This window comes from Propithecus coquereli, unplaced genomic scaffold, assembly GCF_000956105.1.
Source record: "Propithecus coquereli isolate 6110/MARCELLA unplaced genomic scaffold, Pcoq_1.0 Scaffold28, whole genome shotgun sequence".
In the NCBI taxonomy this organism is placed as follows: Eukaryota; Metazoa; Chordata; class Mammalia; order Primates; family Indriidae; genus Propithecus; species Propithecus coquereli.
The window spans coordinates 12,925,702-12,934,933 of NW_012148396.1; positions in this window are offsets into that span (position 1 = coordinate 12,925,702).

Sequence of the window (9,232 nt, forward strand, 5' to 3'; positions counted from 1 at the left end):
CTGCTCCTGGAACAACACATCGTCACTGCCCCAGGGCCATGCCCACTGGGTGGCGGACTGTGTTACAGGGGACTTGGCCTAGTGGAGCCCCACCACCCAGAGCCCTGCTGCAGTCAGTATGAACACTGTACAAGCAGGTCCCTGAAGAGAGCCAAGGACTAGCTAACTTCAGCCATGGGGACTCGGCTGAACTCAGAGCTCCTCTCGCTGGGGGAGGCTATGAGTCCACACCTCAGAACCCTTTCCTTGGGGGTGCTAGACTACCTGGCTTTACCAGCTGCTGAGCTCACAGCTCCAGAGAGCAGCTTCTGACTGGGGGAAGGGATGAAGATGTTGGAGGGGGAGGGCAGGGAGGAAGCTTAACTCACCTGAGGCCCTAGAAGCTGCCATCTTGGGCACATTGGCCACTGTGGGATCTGAGGGAAGATAAGAGGCTGCCCTGGCCTCAGGTCTCCCCACAACTTATCCTCTGCAGGAAGGGGAACCCAGAATCAGCCCCAGTCAGCAAGGAGTGTGGAGGGGTGGCCAGGAGGTAGAAATTGATTCCTAGTGTGGCCTCCCTGCTGGTGAGAAATGTTACTTATATAAGTTGTAAGAGGCAGGTCATTACACAACAGGAGCCAACATGTGCCCTACTGCCCAGCTACTCCCTAAATCCTGAAACTGCAGGAGTGAGAGCCCCGATGAGGTCCAGTGACTCCCAGGTAAGGAGTGAAACCTGGCAGTTCCAGTGGTCCACACCAGCTGAGGGCTCTGGAATAGGAGAACAAGGCCGTTCTAGCTTCCTGGACCAACCTGTGGCAAACAGCAACACGAAGGTAGAAGGTCGTGCAGCCCCCACCCAACAGGGCTGAGGATGTGGGAAGGGTGGCAGGTGGGGTGAGCTACCGAGGGTCCCTGGCTCTAAGTGAAGCCAGAAGCCTGCTGTCATTCTCAGTCTGTGCTCCCAGCCTCTTAGGTCCGCCTAAGCTGTAATCACCTCCTCATTCTCCCAACAGCCTCCTCCTGGCCTCTCCAGTTGGTTGGTGGCTCCCCAAAGAACCGAGGACTAAAGCTCCTCCTGGACAGGGCCGCCTGCCTCCCAGCGCCCCAGGCACTTTTGCAGGGCTGCCCTTTCCTCCAGTGCCCTCGGCATGACCCAGCGACCTGGGCTGAAACCTCCCCGAGGTTCCCTGCAGTGACCCACCTGCGTGCCCCTTCCCTGCCGACCCATCAAACCGGCCCGCTAGGCCCTGGACCTCTACGGTTGGACGTCATCCCACGTGCTCGCTCGGCCCCGGCCGCCCACAGCCCACATGGGCTGCAGGCGGAGCCCGGGGGAGCCTCGCCTCCGGTCCCGGCCCACGGACAGGGAGAGCTCTGCACGCGCTGCGCAGCCAGGCGGAGGGAAGCCTGTACGCCAGCGCCTCCACAGCACCCCGCCGGGCCCCAGCAGGCGAGCCCGGACGCAAAGGGCGGGACGGGGCGGGCGCCCCAGCCTGCGCCGGCAAGTCGCCCTCGAGGATCATCGCGAGAAACGAGCTGAGGCCCCGTCCCCAGCGTCCGGGGCTGCTCTAGGAGAGCGAGAAGCTACACTGTCTATGGTTAGCGGATTGTGGCGGCGGGGGTGCACGAGGTGGGAGTTGGGGAGAAGGGTGAGGAGGGGAGGGAGGGCCCAGGAGTGGAGGACGGGGGAGGGGGAGGAAGAGAAGAAGGGAGGACGGGAGGGTGGAGTGGACAGATGCCTGGGCAGCGAGTGGGGAGGAGGGAAGGGAAGGAGGTTGGAGGAGAGAGAGGGCGGGTCAGGGTTAGGAGGGAGCAGGGGGAAGAAAGGGAAGGAGGAGGGGAGAAGAACAGAGGGTTGGGGAGGGAAGGAAGGAGGGAGGAGGGACGACCAGGCCATGGCGTCCACAGTCCAAGCTGCGTGCGCACCTCTCGCTGGACTCCAGCTTCTGTCCCAGTCTGTCCACCACTCATCATATATTCCTCTTCATCATAACAGCAAAAAAGTTGCATATGAAGATATTCTAGTAGAGCATGGTTTTAAAAATAGCACTTGGTAAAGTTGAGGAGGTAGCGTTGGGGGTGGTGGAATAAGGGAATGAAGCTAATGACGATCTTGTCTCCCATACACTGTAGACTGCGAGAATCAAGCCTCAAATTTTAGGTCTGAGCTTGAGGTAGTGAAGATGGAGACTGTCTAAAAGTCTAAAATAAGCACCATGGACACTCACACATGATTAAAAAGCTGCCATACATCATTAATAATCAGTGCTGGGAAGGAGATGGTGGGAGTGTGATTAGTACAATCTTGAAAATGAATTAAGTTGTATATAAAGATCACTTAAACACGTAAAGTAATCTAGGAATCAACCCTAAGGAAACTGTTGGGGAATTCCCATGCCAGTTCTGCTTAAAACCACAAAGCAGCTAAGTAGAGCAAGTAGGTAGAATATACACCAGCTAGCTGAAACCAAACAGTTAAGCAGAGTTATAAGCCTGTCATGACTGTACTGCTTGTTATAAACCTATCATAACTATACTGTTTGTTATAAGCCTATCATAACTGTACTGCATGTAAAAACTGCTATTAATTGGCTAACTTTTAATCCTTTTACTAATTGGTTAACTTTTATACTTGTGTGTGTTACTGGATAAGACTAACCCCCCCCAAAAAAAGTATAAAACCTGACAAAAACCCAGAAGAGAGGTGCTCAGATTTTTGGAGGCTTGACCTCATCCAGGCTGCTGGCAATAAAACCTGATACTCTCCAACTCTCTGCGTACTGCTTGGTTATTCCCCTGGGACTGGTCACTGTAACACTTGCGGTAACATTTGGATCCCTGACCGGGAACCCGACCATGCTGGCCCCTTGAAGCCACCAGATGGGGGACGGACAGCGGGACCTCTGCGACTGCAGCGAGTTGGCGCACCACCCGCCTCTTTGTGCTCTTTGTGGAGTACTCGCTCCTTGGGACTCCCTGCTGGCCGCCCGAACTCACCCGGACACGATAGAGAGAAGGACCAGTCATACCGGTCTGGAAGTCAACTAAGATAAGGTCCCGGGACCCTGTCTGGCCCACCAGACAGGGAAGAGTAAAGGAAGAGTGGCTTCCTAGGTGGAAGAGGAGCTTGATCACCTCCTAAGGTTAGGGACTCCCCCGGGCGGGAATGTGCTAACCTCTTGTCTGTCAGTTTGAATCTGTTTGAGTCTGGTGAGTGAAGCTTGGTGACTGATTGCGGTCATCGGGTCCGCATGGCTTCGCCTACGGGATTTGAGTGGGTCCCACGGCTTTGGCTACGAGATTTGAGTGGGTCCTAACCTGCGGTTCTGTGGCGGCGGCGTATGGCATAACGGCGATTCACTCCCTGTAATAGGGAGTGACCGAGCCTGGGGTTTATACTGGTACGCCTTAGCCAAGATGCGCCTAAGCTCCCGAGAGGGACGCAGCCAGGTGGACACCTGAAAGCCCTTACCTTTGTCTGTCTTTCGACACCGTTCAAGGGTTCATGACAAAAGGGGAAGGTCAGGAGAAGGGAGAAACCCTGAAACAAGTGAAAGGAGAGTGTTGTCAGTGCTGTGATAAAGAAAGGAAAAATTGCTGGTTCAGCTATGGGCGGGTCAGAGTCCAAACCAACGGTCCTAAGGTGCATGCTGAAAAACTTCAAAAAGGGCTTCAGTGAGGATTACGGGGTCACCATGACACCGAGCAAATTGAAGGCTTTGTGTCAACAAGAGTGGCCAATGTTTGGAGTTGGTTGGCTGCCTGCAGGAACTCTTAACCCCCTTATTGTGGGAAACGTCTGAAAGGTAATAACAGGGCCCCATGGCCACCCAGATCAGTTCCCGTATATAGATTCCTGGCTGGAAATTGCCAAAACCTTGCCTTCCTGGGTTCGGTTCTATGTAGACAAGGGACAGTGCAGAGTCCTAGTAGCTCAAGAGACCAGAATGCTTAAGCCTGTGGGCCGGATACCACCCATCCATCAAGAAGCCTCCACTGAAGAGCTGCTGCCACCTTACCACCCGTTGCCAGAGATGCTTCCAAGGCCATCCCCAAGGGCACCAGACACCCCGCCACCGTCAGTCTCCCCACCGCCAGATCCAGCCCCACCGGATGACGGTGCTTTGCAGGAAAGCGGTACCCCTGTCGCCCGCCGTCTGCGGTCTGCACAGCCCACCGAGCCAGCCCTCCAGATGCCCCTGTGAGAGATGCGAGGCCCGCCGCAAGTCCAGGATGACAGGACCGCTCAGCCAGGACCACTGACCTTGTACTACCAGCCCTTCTCAACCACCGCCCTGCTGAATTGGAAGCACCACACTCCGCCTTACTCTGAAAAGCCCCAGGCCCTCATCGACCTCGTGGAGTCCATCTTCCAGATGCACCGGCCAACCTGGGAAGACTGCTGTCAACTCCTGCTGACCCTCTTCAACACAGAAGAGAGACGACGGATCATCGGAGGTGCATGAAGATGGCTACAAGACCGAGCACCAGGAGGGACCCTAAACGTTGAGCAGTGGGCAACAGGGGCGGCACCAAAAGCTAATCCAGGATGAGATTTCAACGACCCAGAGGGACGGGCGTCACTTGAAAGGTATCGAGATGCTCTTCTCCAGGGAGTTCAAGAAGGAGCCAAAAAGCCAACCAACATCAACAAGGTCGCCCTGATCACCCAGAAGCCAGAAGAATCCCCCCACGACTTCTACGAGCACCTCTGTGAAGCTTATCGGATCTACACACTTTTTGACCTAGAAGCTGCAGAGAACCAGCAAATGGTGAATGCAGCCTTTGTCGGACAGTCCTCTTCAGACATCCGGTGAAAACTCCAGAAACTTGACGGGTTTGCAGGGATGAACATCACACAGCTGATGGAGATAGCCCAAAAGGTGTATGTCAGCCGAGACCAGGCCACTCAAAGAAAAAAGGACCAGAAGATGAAAAAGAAAGCAGCGCTCCTAGCAGAAGCCCTCGGGAGCTCAACCCTCAGGAAACCAGGTTACACCAAAAAGCCCAGTCCTCCACAAAAGGGAGGAAGTAACACCCCACCACAGAAAGAAGGACCGAAACAACGTCCACTCCTGGCGTCAGATCAGTGTGCTTACTGCAAAGAACACGGGCACTGGAAAGCTGAGTGCCCCCACTGGAACCCACACCCAGGAGCACCGCGAGAAACATTCCAGCAGGAGCCAGACACCCAGGACCTCATCGGACTTGTGGGCTTTGACTCAGAATAGGACCGACCAGGTTCCCTGACTCTTGGCCCCCGGGAACCTACGGTCAAAATGATAGTAGGGGGCCAACCAGTGACTTTCATGGTGGACACTGGGGCAGAACACTCGGTCGTGACCACTCCAGTGGACCCACTCACAAAAAGAGAGACAACCATAGTAGGGGCCACCGGAGCTTCAGTGGCAAGACCCTTTTGCCAATCCCGGATGTGCCAGATGGGGGGTCACCAGATTAGACATGAGTTCCTATACCTGCTGGACTGCCCAGTGCCCCTCCTGGGACGGGACCTTCTGAGCAAACTTGGGGCTCAGATCACCTTCCACCCTGAAGGGACCATGAGTCTTAAGCTTGGCACTCCAGAGCGTTTCATCATGGCAGTTACCGTGGCTCGTGAATCAGAATGGAGACTGTATGATGAGGCCAAAGAAGAACAAAACCCACCTGGTTTCCAACAGGTCTTTCCACTGGTGTGGGCAGAAGACAACCCCCCGGGCCTTGCACACCAGCATGCACCGCTGGTGGCCAAGTTAAAGCCCAATGCACAACCAGTCAGAAGACGACAATACCCTATCCCCAAAGAGGCATGAGAAGGAATTCGGGTACACACTAAGAGACTTAAGCAGGAAGGGATTCTAGTAGAATGTCAGTCTCCCTGGAATACTCCGCTTCTACCCGTGAAGAAGCCTAATGGGGAAGGGTATCGGCCCGTCCAAGACTTACGCCTGGTCAACGAAGCCACGGTGACCCTCCACCCAGTGGTCCCAAACCCGTACACCCTCCTGGGCCTCATCCCCCCCGATGCAGCATGGTTCTCCTGCCTAGACCTCAAAGATGCTTTCTTCTGCCTCCGGCTCGCTCTGAAGAGCCAGCCTCTGTTCGCTTTCGAGTGGGAGGACCCTCAAACTGGGAGAAAGACTCAGCTCACCTGTACACGGCTACCACAAGGATTTAAAAACTCACTGACTCTGTTCAGGGAGACTCTGGCAACAGATCTCACCTTCTACCCACGAGAAAAGCCCCGGTGCACACTGCTACGGTATGTTGATGACCTCCTCTTAGCCAGCACCACCAAAGAGGACTGTGAGCAGGGGACACGGTGCCTTCTCCAGCTACTCACAGATAAAGGATATAAAGAGAGACGACAGATCTTGGAAGAAAGCGCAGATCTGTAGACAACAAGTAAAGTATCTTGGTTTCCACATCTCACACGGATGCTGCACACTGGGACATGAACACAAACACACCATCTGTGCCATCCCCAGACCGACCAAGTGGCGACAACTCTGAGTTTCTCGGCGCAGCTGGGTTCTGCTGCATCTGGATACCAGGCTATCCCTGAAAGCCAAACTGCCGTACGAGGCCCTGCATGGGCCCAACAACCAAGAACTGGAATGGACTGAAACTCAAGAAAAGGCTTTCCAAGAAATAAAAGACTTGCTTAAAAGGGCCCCCGCCTTAGGCCTGCCAGACCTCACCAAAGACTTTAACCTGTTTGTGCATGAAAAAAAAAAAAAAACAAATAACATTGGGAGTCTTAACACAAACAGTGGGACCTTGGCAGAGACCAGTGGCTTACTTGTCAAAGCAGTTAGACTCAGTAGCCTCGGGTTGGCCCCCTTGCCTGCGGGTGCTAGCAGCCACCAGCCTGCTAGTCAAAGAAACAGACAAACTTAGGCTTGGACAAAACATCCATGTAAAAGTTTCCCATGTGGTGGTCTCCCTGATAAATGTTTCAGGACACCGATGGCTTTCCAGCAGCTGATTGGCACAGTACCAAGGACTGCTGTGCGAAAACCCACAAGTCACTGTTGAAACTGTATGGACCTTAAACCCTGCCACCTTCTTGCCCACTGAGCCGGGGGCCCCAGACCACAACTGTGCCGAAGTCGTGGAAGAAGTCTACGCTAGTTGGCCAGACCTAAGAGACAGCCTGCTACCAGCACCAGACTTAAACCTCTTCACGGATGGAAGAAGCTTTATCCAGAAAGGTAAATGCCTTGCTGGCTACGCTGTCACCACAGTAGATGAGGTTATCGAGTCAGCCCCGCTGCCTCAAGGCTGGTCTGCACAGAGAGCAGAACTGTGGGCCCTCATCCAGGCTCCCAAGTACACCCAAGGCAAAAAGGTCAACATATACACAGACTCTAAATATGCTTTTGCCACAGTACATGTTCATGGGGCAATATACAAAGAAAGAGGACTGCTTACCACAGGGGGAAAAGAAATCAAAAAAAAGTAAAATTCTACAGTTACTGGAAGCGGTGTGGGAGCCAAAAGAAGTTGCAGTCATCCACTGTAAAAGCCACCAAAAAGGCATAGATTTGGTCGCCGTTGGCAACTGCCTGGCAGATCAAACAGCAAAACAAGCAGCCACGATGGAACCTCCAGAAGACAGTGCCACACAGAGCCAGATCTTGTTAGCACCTGAATAGCCCAAGGAGCCCAAGTATACAGCAGAGGAAGACCAATGGGCAAAACTCGAACAGGCTAACAAAGACACGGACGGATGGTGGCAACTGCCTAACCACAGAATCTTCGTTCCCAGTAAAGTGGCCTATCCTGTTGTCTCCCGCTACCACAACTTAACTCACTTGGGAAAAACAGCTCTCACAGAACTGCTCACCCGCTATTACTACGTAGGCAGGCTTCCATCTATAGCAATGACTGTTACTACCAGATGTCAGATTTGTGCCAAAAACAATGCAGCTACCAAGCCAAAGCCAGCTCCAGGAATCCAGTACACCGGGGTATCCCCTTTTAAAGACATAAAAATAAACTTCACAGAAGTCAAGCCTAGCCAGGGATATAAATATTTGCTAGTACTGATGTACACTTTCTCCGGATGGGTTGAGGCAATTCCAACCCGGACTGAAAAAGCCAGAAAAATAACAAAACTCCTGCTAAGAAAAAAATATTAAACAGCTAGGGGAACTAAACTTAGACAAACACCTGCAGGTTCTGTCTAAGCCCCTAGCCCACATTCATCAAACTGTTCTAAAAAGAAGCCCGGTCCCCTTGGGAGTCCCTGTCCACTCCCACGAGCCCGGAGACCTAGTCTGGGTGAAAGACTGAAAAAAGATGCCTTTAAAACCTACCTGGACAGGACCTCATATCGTAGTACTAGTCACCCCCACTCCTGTTATGGTTACAGGTCTAGTGCCGTGGATCCACCACTCCCGAGTGAAGAGGGCAAAGTTCAACTACTGGACAGGACAACCGGACCCACAAGACCCACTAAAGATCCAGCTCAAGCACCAACCCGACAAGACCAACAACAACCAACAGGAACCACCAAAGACACCACACTGAATGAGCCCACCAGGCTGGACTCTTACTGGACTAGTAACATTCTTACTGGGACTTGGACTCGGGGCCGGAGCCCCAAAGGACTATACTAAGATTAACAAAATTGTTATAACTGTACTTTACTGGGTCTTAACAAGATGTCTCTTTATGTACTAGTCACTGTTGGGGTTGTTGGGACCCTCACCTTCAAAACAGGAAGGGGGCCCCTACATACTTAAGAGCCCCAAAACACCAGCAATGGCAGACAGGAGTCCTTGAAAACTTATATGACAGCCATCTCTATAAAACCCCTCCAAGCTCTAACAACCTCAAACATTGCCAGATCAATCAAACAGTGAGCCAGACTATATGCTCTGATAAAAAACTTACTTCTGGTCTAACCAGACACTTACCCGGTGTATCAATGAAACGTACACAGGTCCGTGCTTCCCAATGGTATCAGTCCCTCAGGTAATGCTTTACAGCCAAGGAGAATTACAAGAACTGCTGTTAAAAAATACTCGGAGCAAAAAAACAGTGTTTCTTCCACTTATGGTCGGGCTCACTCTAACCACATCCTTAGCAGCTGGGGGGGGTAGCAGGGGGGATGTGTGTTTTTCTAAAAAAAAAAAATGCTGTTACTATGTCAATGAATCTAAGCTAATTAAAAAAAAAACACACAACAGTTAAATAATATTTAAAAAAGAGCTACAAGGCTATTACCAAGATAAAACCT